The 16,477-nt window shown below is 31.8% G+C and overlaps 1 non-coding gene across 1 annotated transcript; it reads right to left on the bottom strand.

Annotated features, from left to right (window-relative positions):
* Positions 1-1,985: 1,985 nt before the first annotated feature.
* Positions 1,986-2,058, bottom strand: TRNAA-UGC (transfer RNA alanine (anticodon UGC)). The gene has a single exon. It is a non-coding gene; the product is annotated as a tRNA-Ala (tRNA).
* Between the last annotated feature and the right edge of the window lie 14,419 nt (positions 2,059-16,477).

Raw genomic sequence — 16,477 nt, 5'->3', positions numbered from 1 at the left:
GAGCTTCTCTTACAACGACACCAGCCTTTAATGAAGAAGACAATCCATATTGGAAAAACAGGATGAAGATGTTCATCAAGCCCACCAAATATCATCTTTGGAAGATCATCATAATAAGTGATGTTGAAGTAACTAAGGCAGAGAGAGAATACACCCAGGATGACTATAACACCTTACAACCCAACACCAAATCTAGATACATTTTGGCTTCCTCTTTGTCTAAAATAGAGTACAATAAATTTTGTAGCTACAAAATTGCCAAAGAAATGTGGGAAGTTATTAAGGTAACTCATGAAAGTACTAAAGACATGAGGGTATTGAAGATGATAGGCTCATATGAGTTGCCACTCTTTAGAGGCACTATGAGTTGCTCTCTATGAAGAAGAATAAAACCATTGATGAGATGTTTGGAAGATTCCAAACTATCCTTAATGGGTTAAAATCCTTGAGAATTGAGTTTTCTAAAGCTTAGAACCGATGAAAATCTACTTCCCAAGGTTTCTTTTGAAAGAGATAAAACCAAGAAGGGTGAAGGTTAATGGAGGACCATCCATAGGAAGCTCACACTTGAAGGTCATTGGACCTTTAACTAGGTCCATGGTTAGGAGGCTTCTATAGAGGAGGTACTTCTTAGACGTATGCTCTATATGAGCATTGAGTATGATTCCTCTTTTTTTAGTCTCATAGGAAATTTGATATTAAATGAGTTTTTAGTAGTCTTGTAAAGATTCATTTGGTAGTGTTTCACATATTATAGGTTCTCTTTATTAGATATTGACTTTACAGTTAACTTTTTACTTTTTGTATTGACTTTTATCAATTTATTTTGTTTAGTATTGTTAGTCTTGATTCTGTTTTAAATTTTGATTTTAGACTTGTTACTATTGTTAGATACTTGTGGATTATGTTTTGACTAAGTTGAACTCCTTAGTCCAACAATTAGTGGTTCATGGTAATATTGTTGGAACTTATTACGATTCTCCACAACAACAATATTATGTTTCATACTTTGGTTAGCAATATGAACCTCCACAATAATATTATGATCCGCTACAACAACACTATTTATGATCCATATTATGAGAGGTATAGTTCAAGCTTGATAGCTCGCCACTAGATCATATTGAGGATTATGTGCAATCATCATCTGTACAGAGTAGTGGAGTTACATTAGGGTCCAACTCAAATTTCCTCTCTCCACCTACAACCTTTTTCTTTTATTTTATTAGATAAAGATATTTTAAGGCTTAAATATGTTTTTAGTCTATCAAATTTAAGATAAATTTATTTTTAGTCATTGTAATTTTAAAAAATTTTGTTTTAATCATTGTACACAAATTTTGTTAGAAAATTTGTCAAATACTGTTGTATATATAGAATCTTTTTTGTTAGTGAAACTATCACATTAAACTAATGTTACATAATTATCTCACTTTGTCACTTTTAGATATGTTATTAGTGAATTGAAGGATTAAAACAAAATTTTTGAAAATTACAAGACTAAAAAAATAGTTTTAAATTTGAGAGATAAAAAATAAATTTACCTTATATTTAAAAAACTTATTTAATTCATATTTTAATTATAATACTAATTCAATTAATTAAGTCAAAAAATATAAATATTTTATTAAACATTTATTTTATTTTATTTACAAAAGTCAAGATATTACACTAGTTTCACCTAAGAGTTTAATATTCAAATAAATATACATGCACAATGCATCAAGAGTACATTTTTTTTTATACATTATCATTTAAATAAAAACTATCCTAAATAATTTATTAATTTTATAATAGTTATGTTAAAAAAAATGTTACCAAAAATAATTTTTAATTAATTAACTGTTTAATTCAATTAAACTTACTTTGTATAATTATTAAACTCATGTATTTAAATTGAATCCTTTATGAAAAGCAAATGCACACAAAATTTTTTTAACAAAAACAACCACAACTGCAACACAATACCAATAATCAAAAAGATTTGGAGATGCGGGGGATCGAACCCCGTGCCTCTCGCATGCAAAGCGAGCGCTCTACCATTTGAGCTACATCCCCTTATTGACAATAATAACCAGTTACTAGTCTATTACACTTAATAGTTATGTTCTTCTTTTTTTCCTCTTCTCTCACCTGTTTCGTTGGCTTCAAACCCCAAAAATACCTGCGAAAAGAAAAGAAATTATAGGAACAATTTTTCAATATAAAGTTTAATTAATCCCCACTCTTGTAAAGTGGAAAGTTGTTTTTGGATTAGTGCATTCACCATAATATTCCATGTTATTCTGGGCTGTTCTTCAATTTTTGTAAGATCTTATACAAATAAAAAAATATGATCCTTTCAATTATTTAAATATTTTTTGTGTAAAATTATTAAGATACTAAAAGTATTTTTAGAATTATTCATAATAGACATATTTTATTTAGATATCATTTTTTTAAGTAATTTATCTTGTAAATAATTTTTAAGGTTATTTCGTATTATTAGATCGTAAGTGTTTAATGAAATATACCAACTAAATTAATTAGTGTAAATATGTTAATTTTTATCAATAAATATTCATTTTCATTATAATAAACATCTTCATTTATATTATTTTCAACTTAAATTTTAGATTCTTTATTATTTTTATATAGTTTTTCATTTTCAAAATTTTTAGCTTTGGAGTATAAGTTATCTAAATTTGCATCATTTCAAATAAAAATTATAGGATGTTTAATAAAAGATTATCAAAAACACTATTTTGATAATCAATATCAATTTGTTTATTTCTTTTTCATTTTAGATGATTAGATGGTTATTTTCTATACAACATGTTTAAACTCAAACAATTAGACAAGTATAGACAAAAAAATTAAATTATAATCTATGATTCAAATTATGGGCCTTTGATAAGTAAATGACAATGAGATAAAACAATAGTATTTGATTTCTTATTTTTAAACCTTCACATTAAACTCTCAATTTTTGTTGTAATGGAAGAAAAAAATTAATAATTATGACACGTCACAAGAAATTTTTCATGATTAACAAATAGAACTTTTCAATTTAATTAAAAGATTTTAATAGAATATAAGAGATCACAATTAAAATAATAAAGAAAAAATCAAAAAATTATATATATATATATATATATATATATATATATATATATAATATAAAAGAGAAATTTTAAGGTAATCCTTATTTATTAACAATAACAATAAAAGAAATTAAAGAAAATAATTCAATAATATATTATATTATATATTACACTTTTCGTTTTATATTTGACATCATCGATTTATTTTTCAAAAATTACAAATATATTTTTTATCAAAAAATAGAAATATTACATATCAATTGATTAATTGTTATTGATTAATTTATCTTTATATAATAATTTTTTTTATATAATTTAATTATGTAAATTTTACTTTTATATTTATATAAATTGAAAAAAATTGATGTCCCATGAACGATTGTCCATCTTGATCGCGCTCAGGTTGTCATTGGTGTTAGATTCAGATGCAGCATGTTCCTTAGGCTACCCCAAAAGACCAACCTCTTGATTGCATTGATAAAGGACACCCATGAGGTAGTTATCAAGGTAAATTTATAGAGAGTGGATTCGGATAATATATAAATCTTTGTTTTGGTATGATTCATGAGTAGAGTGGAATTTAGAAGATAGATTATAGGAGTATAATTCAGTTCAATACTTAAACCACATAATTTAAAATTATCAAATATTCATTATATATACATTTATATTTTTAACTTTATAAAAAAAATTAATAACACTTAATTAAATTCATCATATATGGTGTTTAATTAAGTGTTATTAATTTTTTTATATATAAATTTAAAAACATAAATGCATATGTATATGTAATTGAATGATATAATGAATATTTGATAATTTTAAGCTATCTAATAATTTATTGAGTATAAGAGAGTGAATGTGGGAAACATACGTAAGTAAAATAAGGGACTATAAGAAGGTATTTAGAGCACATCCAAAGGCTCTTATTTCACTTTTTATTAAGGAACATTGCTTATTAAAACTTCTTACTAGAGTATAGACACTTCTCAAACAACACATACTTATATAAACACTTCTCAAAACGTAGGTTCTTAAAAATTGTGAGTTGTTATAAAAGGAAGAAAAAGTAGAGAGAAGAAATAAGATAGTATGAGATAGAGAAAAGATTTTGACTGGTGTATTATCTTTAAGAGAGGAGTAACCTATTTATAAGTACATGTGGTAACTGAACAATTACACAATAAAAGAAATAATACATAAAGGAAATATAAATGGTAATGATTGATAATGAATATTGGCATCCACTAATTAAGCCACTAATTATTATTCATAACACTTCCCCTTGGATGTCCAATATTTAGAATGTGCCTCGTTAAAACCTTACTAGGAAAAACCCTGTGGGATAAGAACCTAGTGAAGGAAAAAGAGTACATCATTCATAAATATTTATTTCTCCCCCTTATGCATACAATCTTTAAGACGACAGAGTCCAATCTTGTGTATCAACTGTTCAAAAAATTTTCTTAGATGTGACTTTGTAAAGAGATCTGCTAGGTTGTCACTTGAGCGGACTTGTTGAACATTTATATCAACATTCCTTTGAAGATCATGAGTACGTAAAAAAGAATTTTGGTAGAATATGCTTTGTTCTATCTCCCTCTATGTATCAATCTTTCAATTGTACAATACATGCAACATTAGCTTCATATATAATTGTCGATGTCATTTTTCCAGAAGATAAACCACAAGTTTCCCGTATGTGTTGAATCACAAATCTTAGCCAAACACATTCACGACTTGCCTCATGTAATGCTAAAAGTTTAGCATGATTAGATGAAGTGGCTGATATGGTTTGTTTTACAGATCGCCATGAAATGGCTGTACCAACACTTATGAACAAATATCCTGTTTGTGATTTACCATTATGAGGATCTGACAAATAACCTGCATCTGCACAACCATTTAGTTCTGGTTTGGGAACATTTGAATATAATAACCCCATATCTATTGTACCTCTAAGATAACGAAGGATTTGTTTAACTCCATTCCAATGTCTTCGTGTAGGTGAAGAACTATATCATGCTAACAAATTAATAGCAAATGCTATATCAGGTTGTGTATAATTAGCAAGGTACATTAGTGCTCCTATAGCACTAAGATATGGTACTTCGGGACCAAGTATTTCTTCATCCTTTTCTTGGGGTCTAAATGAATCTTTGTTAACACCTAAAGATATTACAACCATGGGAGTGCACAATGGATGTGATTTGTCCATATAAAACCTTTCAAGCACCTTTGTTATATAAGCTTCTTGATGCACAAGAATTCCATTTTCTAAGTATTCAACTTGCAGTCCTAGACAAAACTTTGTCCTTCCTAGATCCTTCATTTCAAATTCTTTCTTTAAGCAATCTATTGCCTTTGAAAGCTCTTCAAGAGTTCCAATAATGTTTATGTCATCTACATAAATTACAATTATGACAAATCCATTTTCAGATCTTTTTATAAATATACACAGAAAAATTGGATCATTTTTATATCTATCTTGTAACAAGTATTCACTTAATCGATTATACCACATACGATCTGATTGCTTTAGCCCATATAGGGACTTATTTAATTTAATCAAATAATCTTCTCTAGAAATTGCATCGTTAGGCAAATTAAATCCTTCTGGGAGTTTCATATAAATGTCAGCATCAAGAGAGCCATATAAATATGCTGTAACTACATCCATTAGATGTAAATTAAGTTTTTCATGTACAACCAAACTAATTAAATATCGAAAAGTACTTGCATCCACTACAGGTGAATATGTCTCTTCAAAATCAATATCGAGTCTTTGTGAAAAACCTTGAGCAACTAGTCTTGCTTTGTATTTCACAATTTCACCATTTTCATTTCATTTTTGCACAAAAACCCATTTGTATCCAATTAGTTTTACACCTTTTGGTGTACGTAGTACTGGTCCAAAAACTTTTTCGCTTAACAAGTGAGTCTAATTCTGCCTCAATTGCATCTTTCCATTTTGGCCAATCATTTCTTTGTCGAAAATCGTTGATGGACTTTGGTTCTTGATCCTCAATATCATTTATTTCTTTTAACACTATATTATATGCGAACACGTCATCAATATTGACATTGTTTCGATTCCATTGTATTTCATTCATGACATAAGTTATTGAGATCTCTTCATTTTCAATAATTTCAGGTACCTGAGTTTCTTCTGGAACTGGAATATGAGTTATGTCAAAGGAATCTTTTTGAGTTTTTATATCCTCAATTTGGTCATTTTTCTATTTAGCTCCTTTTTTTATTTGAGGATTCTTATCCTTGGAACCAATTGGTCTACCACGCTTCAGGCGTATTTATGACTCGTTTGTAGTATTAAATTGTCCAACAGGGACTTCGACTCTTATTGGAGCATTAGCTGCTGGTACATATGACTTAGTCACCCTTTTTGGATCTGTGAATACATTTGGTAATTGGTTGGCTAGATTTTGCCAATGAATTATCTTTTGAACTTCTAATACACATTGTTTTGTAAGAGGATCAAGATGAGATAGTGATAATTCATTCCAACTAATATCTTTTTCCAACTATTTTTGTTCTCCCCCTAATGTTGGGAAAATCAACTCATTAAAATGGCAATAAGCAAACCTAGCCATAAATAAATCTCCTATTAATGGTTCAAGATATTTTATTATAGATGGAGATTCATACCCAACATATATTCCCAACCTTCTTTGAGGACCCATTTTAGTTCTTTGAGGGGGGCAATTGGAACATATACAACACACCCAAAGATTCTCAAATGAGAAATATTGGGTTGCTCACCAAAAACCAACTATAAAGGAGAGAATTTATGATAACTTGTTGGTCTGATGCGAATTAATATTGCGGCATGTAAGATTGCATGCCCCCAAGTTGACATTGGAAGTTTTGATCTCATAAGTAATGGTCTTGAAATTAGTTTTAAACGTTCGATAAATGATTCTGCAAGTCCATTTTGTGTATGAACATGTGCTACTAGATGTTCAATATCAATTCCAATGGACATACAATACTCATTAAAAGCATGAGATGTGAATTCACCAGAATTATCCAAACAAATTTTCTTAATTGGATAATCAGGAAAATGAGCTCTTAATCTAATTAGTTGAGCTAATAATCTCGCAAACGCCTGATTGCGAGTTGATAATAAACAAACATGTGACCATCTTGTTGATGCATCAATTAAAACCATAAAATATCTAAATGGTCCACATGGGGGGTGTATTGGTCCACAAATATCACCTTGTATTCGTTCTAAAAATAAGATAGATTCATGCCCAATTTTTGCTGGTGATGGTCTAATTATTAACTTTCCTTGGGAACAAGTGGTACATGAAAAAATATTTGATTGAAGAATCTCCCGGCTCTTCAATAAATGTCCGCATGAATTTTCAATTATTTTTCGCATCATGATAGTCCCAGGATGACCCAATCGATCATGCCAAACCTCAAATTTATTTTGATTTGTAAACTTTTGGTTTACAATAATATTTGTTTCAACTGTATTAACATACGTGCAATACAGTCCATAAGAGAAAGCAGGTAATTTTTCCAATACTTCATTTTTATTCAAGTGAATTTTCGTGATATAAAGATATTCTACATTCCCTTCATTGTTTGTTTCAATATGAAACCCATTTAAACGAATATCCTTGAAACTTAATAAGTTTCTATAAGACTTAGAAGAATATAATGCATTTTTAATATGCAACTTCGTTCCTCCCGATAACAATATATTAGCTCTTCCGGAGCCTTCAATTATATTTTTAGTACCAGATATGGTACTAACTTTGATTTCTTGCATCACTAAATTTGAAAAGAATTTATTATTCTTGAGAATTGTGTGAGTCGTTGCACTATCAGCGAGACACATATCTTCAATATTGATGCTATGGTCAATATCCATTCTTCATAAAATTAAAAAAAATTGTAAATAAACAATATGATAAAAGACAAGAAGACAATAATTTATGGAAAAAAAATTTAACAATAATTTGTATATTAAAAAAAAATTCATAATCCAATAACATCAAAACATAAGAAATACCCAAAATCCAATAAATAAAATATCGAAAAAAATTATTTCTGAACACTCCCATCACCAATAAGGTGATCAATTTTTCCATTTGGATCAGCAAAGAAATCAGCAACATCCAAGTGAGTAGCATCCATATGACCATAATCTGAATCACCGTCTTCTTGAGCAAAATGTGTCTCTATGTTTTTCTTCTTATTAATTGATTCTTGGTAAAGTTCAACAAGATGCTTTGGTGTACGACAAGTATGTGACCAGTGACCATTGGCACCACAATGATAACATTTGTTTTTCTCGTGTTTGTTACCATGTCCATCCATTTCCTTCTTATTTTTCCCATTATTTTTCCACTTCTGGTGTGAAAAATTGTTTTTTACCTCATAAATGTGACACCCTTCTACCCCATAATAGATAAGTAACAACAATAAGAATAATTCAATAAATATAACATCAAGAAGGGTCCACATATTTTAATAAAAACTCATAGGTTCACAAGTCTTGAAATAAATAGAAATAATAATAATAATGATAATAAAGTTTTACTCTTAAAAGAAAATTATCAAGGTCTCTAAAGAAAAATGAAAGGGATCCAGAATTTACAAATATAAGGTGAATATAAAACTCCTAAAAATAAGTCTCCTCAAACGACAAATAAAAATTCATAACTAAAGCATCCTAAATTCATGCCCCAATGTCACATCCTATCAGAGCAGAACCCTTTCCCTTTAGAACTCAACACTATGAGTGCCTTCATCTTCACCTAAAAGAAAACCACATAAAAACAGGACGGTGAGAGATAGATAACATCATATATGAACATAGAGCTACCCAATTCCCACCCCACACCGTGCACCAAAATATCATCATTAACTATAAATAACAAATACATCTCATATAATTACCAAACATCATTTTTTTTTAATCATACAAGCTTTCATACACATGCTCACTATATGCTCATACACATCTCCTCTCCTAAGAGTCTCAACTTGGCACTCCGCACAATGGGCGTACCTCGTCAATTCCCTTAGTTGTTGCCAATGCGGGCATACCGTTCTCACACCCTCCCAGGGCCGGTATGTTGCACGGTTAAACACCCAGCGGCCCGTGCAAAGGCAATCCACCCACCGTTAAACCCTCTGTGGCCAGTGAGCTGCGCAGTTAAACACCCCACGGCCCATGCATGGAATGCCTCCCGTCATGGTCCCCCTGTCTCAACCCCTCTCTGGGCCCAAGGTCCAATGCAATATAGCCACGTCTGGCTTCTCAAGCACCACATGCAACTCATAAGTCTCATGCAACTCATGCATCCCACGTAACTCATAATTAATGCATCTCCATTATATAACATCATCACATGTCAATAACAATCCATGCAATATCATCCTCACATGCTAGGTACCTATCATTAAGTTATCAACATCATAGACCACAAATTTCACATAATTCTTCACACACATCACAATATCTATGACATTCAGTTAATAATTTAACCATAACTCGAGATATACATATCCTTTCTAAGTGATCCCAACTTCATTAGAATCCTAACATCAATATCTACAACTTTCATGAAGAACACAAATCCTAATAAAGTCGTTTAGGTTACCATTCAGGGCTCACAAAAATTGATGTTGTGGTTCGCACACAGATTGGAAGGCTCAAATTGCAACTCACATAACTTGATCAAATATTAATATTTTTACACGATTCTTGTGTCTAAATGGTAGCCCCAGATGTCTAGTTTCTAACAAAACAAACGACACTCGATTTGGATAACTACACAGAAAGATATCGCAAAATTACAAACGTATGTCGGGGTCCCGACGCCCGACGCCCAAAACTGGCGCTGAGCGCCCAAATCTCTGCCCAGACTCCCCTCTGTGAAATTAAACCTGCGTTTTACGAGTTTCAACAAGTTTTTTACCAATTTTCACTACTTCTACACCCCGTTGGTTCAGTTTAACTCCATTTATATTCTTCATACGTTCCAAATCAATCCATACACATCTCAAGCCTCAAAAATTGGTTTCCATTGGTTTTACAAAAAAAAATCTAAACTCTTCTTAACACATAAAATTCAAGTCATCAAATTTAAGGATAAAGAATTAACAAGAAAGCCCCAATGGAATTCAAAGACAATTCAAGAAATAAGTTCTTCCAAATGAATTAAGAATTTAGAACATCGATTGCACAGATAATCGCTCAGAATTTTAAATAGAGTTCCTAGAGGGACTTAAGGATTGCCCTCACTACCCGAACACCCCTATATTCACATATGAAGAAACCCATCTCCCCCGTACCTGGATGAGCAGAAGATGAATGGTCTTGGTGTGATCTAAGATCGTTCCTGAGTACTCTTCATTAGAGCTCTTTGTTTCTCCTCTTTTTTTCCCTAACCCTTCAGAACGCAAATGAGGCAGATAGGGTTAACACCACCTGACTCCTTTCTTAAAATTAATCTATTGGACTGGGTCAACCCAACCCATTTTCCTTCTCTTCTAACCCACTTCTAATTTTCCTCAAAATAATTAAATAAAATAAATACATGTATATTATAAAATATTTTTTCTCTATAATAATAATATATTTCTGACCCTAAATATAATAATATAATTTCAATAACAAAATATCATATAAAATCAACCTTCTCTTAAAACATATAAATATTTATTTAAAAATGCTAATAAAAATACTTATTTAATACGTACAAAATAATTGTCCAAAATAATAATTATTTAAAACGTACAAAATAATATTCCTCTATAATTATTAAAATAATTATGACCAAATACCATCTAATAATAATAATAATAATAATAATAACCTTTTTGAAAATTGGGGTGTTACAATAAACATGACCACGACCGCCTTTACTACCACGACCACGACCATGACCACGGCCACGACCACGGCCACAATTATTTCCACGGTTGTGACCATAGCCTTGACCACTAGTTTCTTTATCATGGGTTGCAACATTCACTTCTGGGAATGGAGCAGAGCCAGTTGGTCGAACCTCATGATTTTTTAATAAAAGCTCATTATTTTGCTCAGCCACAAGGAGGCAGGAAATTAATTCAGCATATTTCTTAAACCCTTTTTCTCGATATTGCTGCTGCAGGAGCACATTCGATGCATAAAAAGTGGAGAATGTTTTTTCTAACATATCTTCATCATTAATTTTTTTTTCCACACAATTTCAATTTAGAAGTAATTCTAAATATTGCAGAATTATATTCACTTACAGATTTAAAATCTTGTAACCGTAAATGCATCCAATCATAACGAGCTTTTGGGAGAATCACAGTTTTTTGGTGGTCATATCTTTCTTTTAAATTATTCCAAAGAACAAGTGGGTCTTTTATGGTAAGATATTCAGCTTTTAACCCTTCATGAAGGTGATGACGAAGAAAAATCATAGCTTTAGCCTTATCTTGGTTAGATGCTTTGTTTTCTTCTTTAATAGAGTCTCCAAGACCCATTGCATCTAAATGTATTTCAGCATCTAATATCCAAGATAAATAATTCTTTCCCGTAATGTCAAGAGCAACAAATTCGAGTTTCGCAATATTTGACATGTTCAATACTATCATAAAAGAGAGACAAAATTAGGGAAAAAAATAATAATAATAAAGGAATCATAAATACCCATAAATTTATAAATTAATACTGCTTTAATTATGGAAATCAAATCGTCTCTAATTTAATATATATTATCGCAAAAAATAAATAAAATATATAGTATATATATATATATATTGACATGACATAAAAAAAAAATTTATTACAGAATATTTAAATTGATAACATGAACAGAAAATGTGTCATAATGATAATATTATTAGGCAGAATAAATATATTCATCATTCCATATATATTAGGCAAAATAAATGTATGTAATATGTAGAATGTATCGCATCAATAAAACATGGATTTTTCTCACTTCTGGTGAAAAATAAATAAATTAATAAAATAATAGAGTTTAAACATTCTTCTTTGATAATGTCTTCTTTCAAAAATGTATGAAGAATTTCTTTATTTCATAGTGTCTTCAGGACTACTATAATGTCTTCAAGACTACTTTGATTCATAATAATGTAAACAATATAAATATTTGATAAAGTTCTTATTATAAAAGATGAATAACTAACCTTAAAATATTTGTCTTGAAAAATATGACCTTCTTGAAAAAAAATCTTCACAGCTTTCTCTTGTAATTACAAGACCAATAGATAAAAGACTATCGTGCTGATAACGTGTTATAAAAAGAAGAAAAAGTATAGAGAAGAAATAAGACAGTATAAGATAGAGAAAAAATTCTGACTGGTGTATTATCTTTAGGAGAGAAGTAACCTATTTATAAGTACATGTGGTAACTGAACAATTACACAATAAAGGAAATAATACATAACGGAAATATAAATGGTAATGATTGATAATGAATATTGACATCCACTAATTAAGCCACTAATTATTATTCATAACATGAGCTATATTTTATACGTATTTTTAATAAAATAAAAATATAAATATGGATACGACATTGTTCATAATACCCATTCAGTAAAAACTTTAGAATTACAGGATTAGAGAAATGGGTCGCTTAAATTATAAAAATAAAATAAATATGAACAATGTGTAATTGTTGGGCCATTTAAGAACTTAAAAATGAAAAATAAAAAATGGAATGCTAACCTCATATGTAAATAACCTTTGGCGTAGAGAATCAGACAACGTAAGAGTTGGAAGAGGTGTTAAACAATGTAAGAGGAAGGAGAAGATAATTGTTGGATTTAGGGATATAAGAGAATTAAGACTAACAAAAATAAGTTAAAAAAAGTTATTTGAGAATATGTAAGCGAGAAGAATTTCATTAATCGAAACATAAATAACTTTTTTTTAAAATCGTTTTAAGATTGAATTTTTTTTAACTTAACACCACTAAGCACCAAGTATATATTCATATTAATAACATTATATTATTATTATTAGGTTGGTATTTTTGTATCATTGCTCTCTGCAAATCACATGCTATGCACAGTACACAGGTACACATGCACAATCTCACTTCATTAAGATCCATATTGTGAAATAATTAACCCCAATTAACACCCCCCAACGGCTCTATTTTCTTCTCTCCCACAAATCACAATCATTTCATTTCAAATTTCAATTGGTTCCCGCAACGGTCCAATTTCAACAACATTCTCTCACAATAAAATCACCAAAATTCACAATCATATGTCATTCTGAATTTCTAAATTTTCTTAGCTAGCTCTGTCTCCACGCGTTATGGATGTGGACGCTGCCATAGGGGATGATGCAAAGAAGGTTCAGCACGTGACCAAGAAAAGTTCCGATGAACTGCTGAGGAAGTTTGCTGAAGTGGGTGGTTCTAGCAATGCCCCAAAGAGGAAAAAGAAGAGGGACAGTGGCGGTGGTGGCAGCGCCGCTTTCGTGGAACGGAGGTGGCTTCTTCCGGCAGAGCGGAAGACGGCGTTGCTCCAGCGGGTTGGGATTGGTAGAGCTCACGTGACGAGGACAAGGGATTTCAGAAACAAGTTGCTGTTGGGAACTCTTGAGAAGGTTAGGATTCAAATTTTTTACTGACATAATATTATTTTAAATTTTTTTTACTAAAATAACATCCGTGCTAATTTATTTATAAAACTAGCATTGTTTACTGTTTAAACTTAGAATTTGGTTTCCGGAGAACCGAATTCTGAGCTTATTCATTGCAAGTCGTGGTCATTTTTGCTGCAGGAATTCGGTTCTTAGAGAACCGAATTCTGAGCAGTGTTATATATATATATATTATTTTATTTTATTTTTTGCGTTTTAGGTTTAGGTCATGTGTTAATTTTGCATCTGGAACGACTCGTTCTTAAGCCAGAATGACCCGTTTTGCTTGCACTCATCGTGTGTTAATTTTGCATCTGGAATGACCCGTTCTTAAACTAGAACGAGCCGTTCTTAAACTAGAACGGCCGTTCTAGAGTTGAGTTTTAACTCTTAACCTTAATGTTGGAAAGACCCGTTCCAAACTAGGGTTTTAGGCCTTTTTAGTAGTTTGGAACGGGCCGTTCTGGTTTTGGAACGGCCCGTTCTGGGCTATTGATGCGTGGGCCCAAGGAATCCAATGCTTCTATTATAAATACGCCCTCTACCCTTCATTCTCTTCATTCACCTTCACCTTACCTTCACTCCTTCATTCGTTCCCTCTACCCCTACTAAGTCTTTCCTCTGAATCACGTTCATTTTCTTTCAACCCTTCATAAAATGACTTCTCCAATCTACGTTATTGTTCACTCAGATGGTTTCATTAACCAATGTCCGAATGAAGGAGTCACCTTCTCCTCCCCATCTGCAAAATTAGTTCGTATTTAGAGGGGAATTACTCTAAAAGGCTACAGAGAGTCATCCACACAAAGTTACACCAACAAGATTCTGAGAGGGTGGCTAGCATACAGTTTTGCTACCCTATTAGACTTGGCCCAGGGGTTAGTAACTACACTTGTGTTGAGTCGACTGATGATGAAGACATTGAGACATTTTTCAATGTTCACGATTCTAATGAACTTCAATCAGGTATTAAATTATATGCTACTTTTACTACAATTGAATCACATCCACCACAAGTTTCACCTTCACTTTCACCTTATGAAATTTACCAAAGTTACCGAAACACTAACCCATCTGGCCCTTCTTATGATATTCCCTCCGACCACGACATTGAGTCATACACACAACTTTTAACTTGTCCATTCATGGACCTTAATCAAATACCTTTTCAGCCATTTGACCAAGCTACACCTTCTGCCTCTCAACCCAATGTTCAAACTAACATCGAAGATCATCTTCTTGTTGGTCTCCCAACAGAAAATGTCTTTGATCCTTTTAGTGAGGACACAATCCTCTCTGAACATCAAGATGATGATGAAGAAGAAAGCCTCCCAGTTCCAAATAATCCACCACTAGAACCAGTACCCATACACAACCCACCTCCACACTTTTTAGACTTTCCTAATGAAATCCAACAAGACACTGAGTATAGCCATTTGTTGGAACGTGAAATGGTTGTGTATCCACTTGGAACACTATATGTTGGCCAACGTTTCCAAACAAAAGAACAAATGCAAGACGCCATAAACAAATTTCACATTGTCAACCATTGCACTTACAAGGTCTACTAGGCTTCTCATGGAATGCATTCACCACGACTGTGCCTAGAGATGTCGTGCTATATTGCGCACCAGGGAACAACATTGGGAAATCATGATCCTTAAAGGCCCCCACCATGTGTTTCCCCACTCATCTCCCAAGATCATAATAAATTGGGATCAAAAATGATTTCTCAAACCATTCGTGAAATTATTAAGCTTGATCCATCCACACCCATTTCAACCATCATAGCCCACATCAAGTTGACCATGGGTTATACAATCAGTTACAGAAAGGGATGGCTGGCCAAGCAACATGCCATTGAAAACATCTTTGGAAACTAGGAGGAATCGTACAATAATTTACCAGGTATGTTGCAAGCAATGCAAATGTATGTTCCAGGCTTTATTTGGAAATTAAATACGTAACCGGCTTACCAAAGTGGCTTATTGGACGAGGGGAGTGTTATATTCAAAAGGTTATTTTGGACCTTTAAACCATGTATTGATGGTTTTGCCTTCTACAAACCAATTGTTCAAGTCGATGGAACCTTTTTATATAGGAAATACAAAGGTACGCTATTGGTCGCAGTTGCACAAGATGGACGCAACAACATAATTCCTATTGCATTTGCTGTTGTTGAAGGTGAAACTAGCGATGCATGATTTTTTTTTCTTAAGAACTTAAGGCGGTATGTAACACCGCAAGACGGGTTGTGCCTAATTCTGATCGTCATGAGGCTATTCAAAGTGCATACTCAAGAAATGGAAGTTGTTGGACAGAAAACAATTCTGTCCATGTCTATTGTATTCGACGCATTGCACAAAACTTCATGCAACGATTCAAAAATGTAGCACTAAAGAAGGATGTCGTCAACATGGGTAATTTTATCATTACTTTTTTTTAAACATTTGATAATTAGTTTTCATTATTTAATTATGTTTTCTCTCCAGCCTATGGGATGACTGAACCTAGATTCTTTTACTATTACAACATAGTAAGAGATACTAATGTTGAAGCAGCCCAATGGTTAGACAACATTCCTAAGGAAAAATGGACACTGACATGGGACAATGGACGACGTTGGGGACACATGACAACAAACCTAGCTAAGTCTATTAATTTCGTATTGAAGAAAACATGAAATCTGCCAATTTGTTCCATGGTAATGGCCACATACACTCGTTGCAACAAGTTC

The sequence above is a fragment of the Cajanus cajan genome, chromosome 7, assembly GCF_000230855.2.
Source record: "Cajanus cajan strain Asha chromosome 7, NIPB_CcT2T_4, whole genome shotgun sequence".
Classification (NCBI taxonomy): domain Eukaryota; kingdom Viridiplantae; phylum Streptophyta; class Magnoliopsida; order Fabales; family Fabaceae; genus Cajanus; species Cajanus cajan.
Note: the sequence above shows the minus strand (reverse complement) of the source record. Positions and strands in the feature narration are given on the sequence as shown.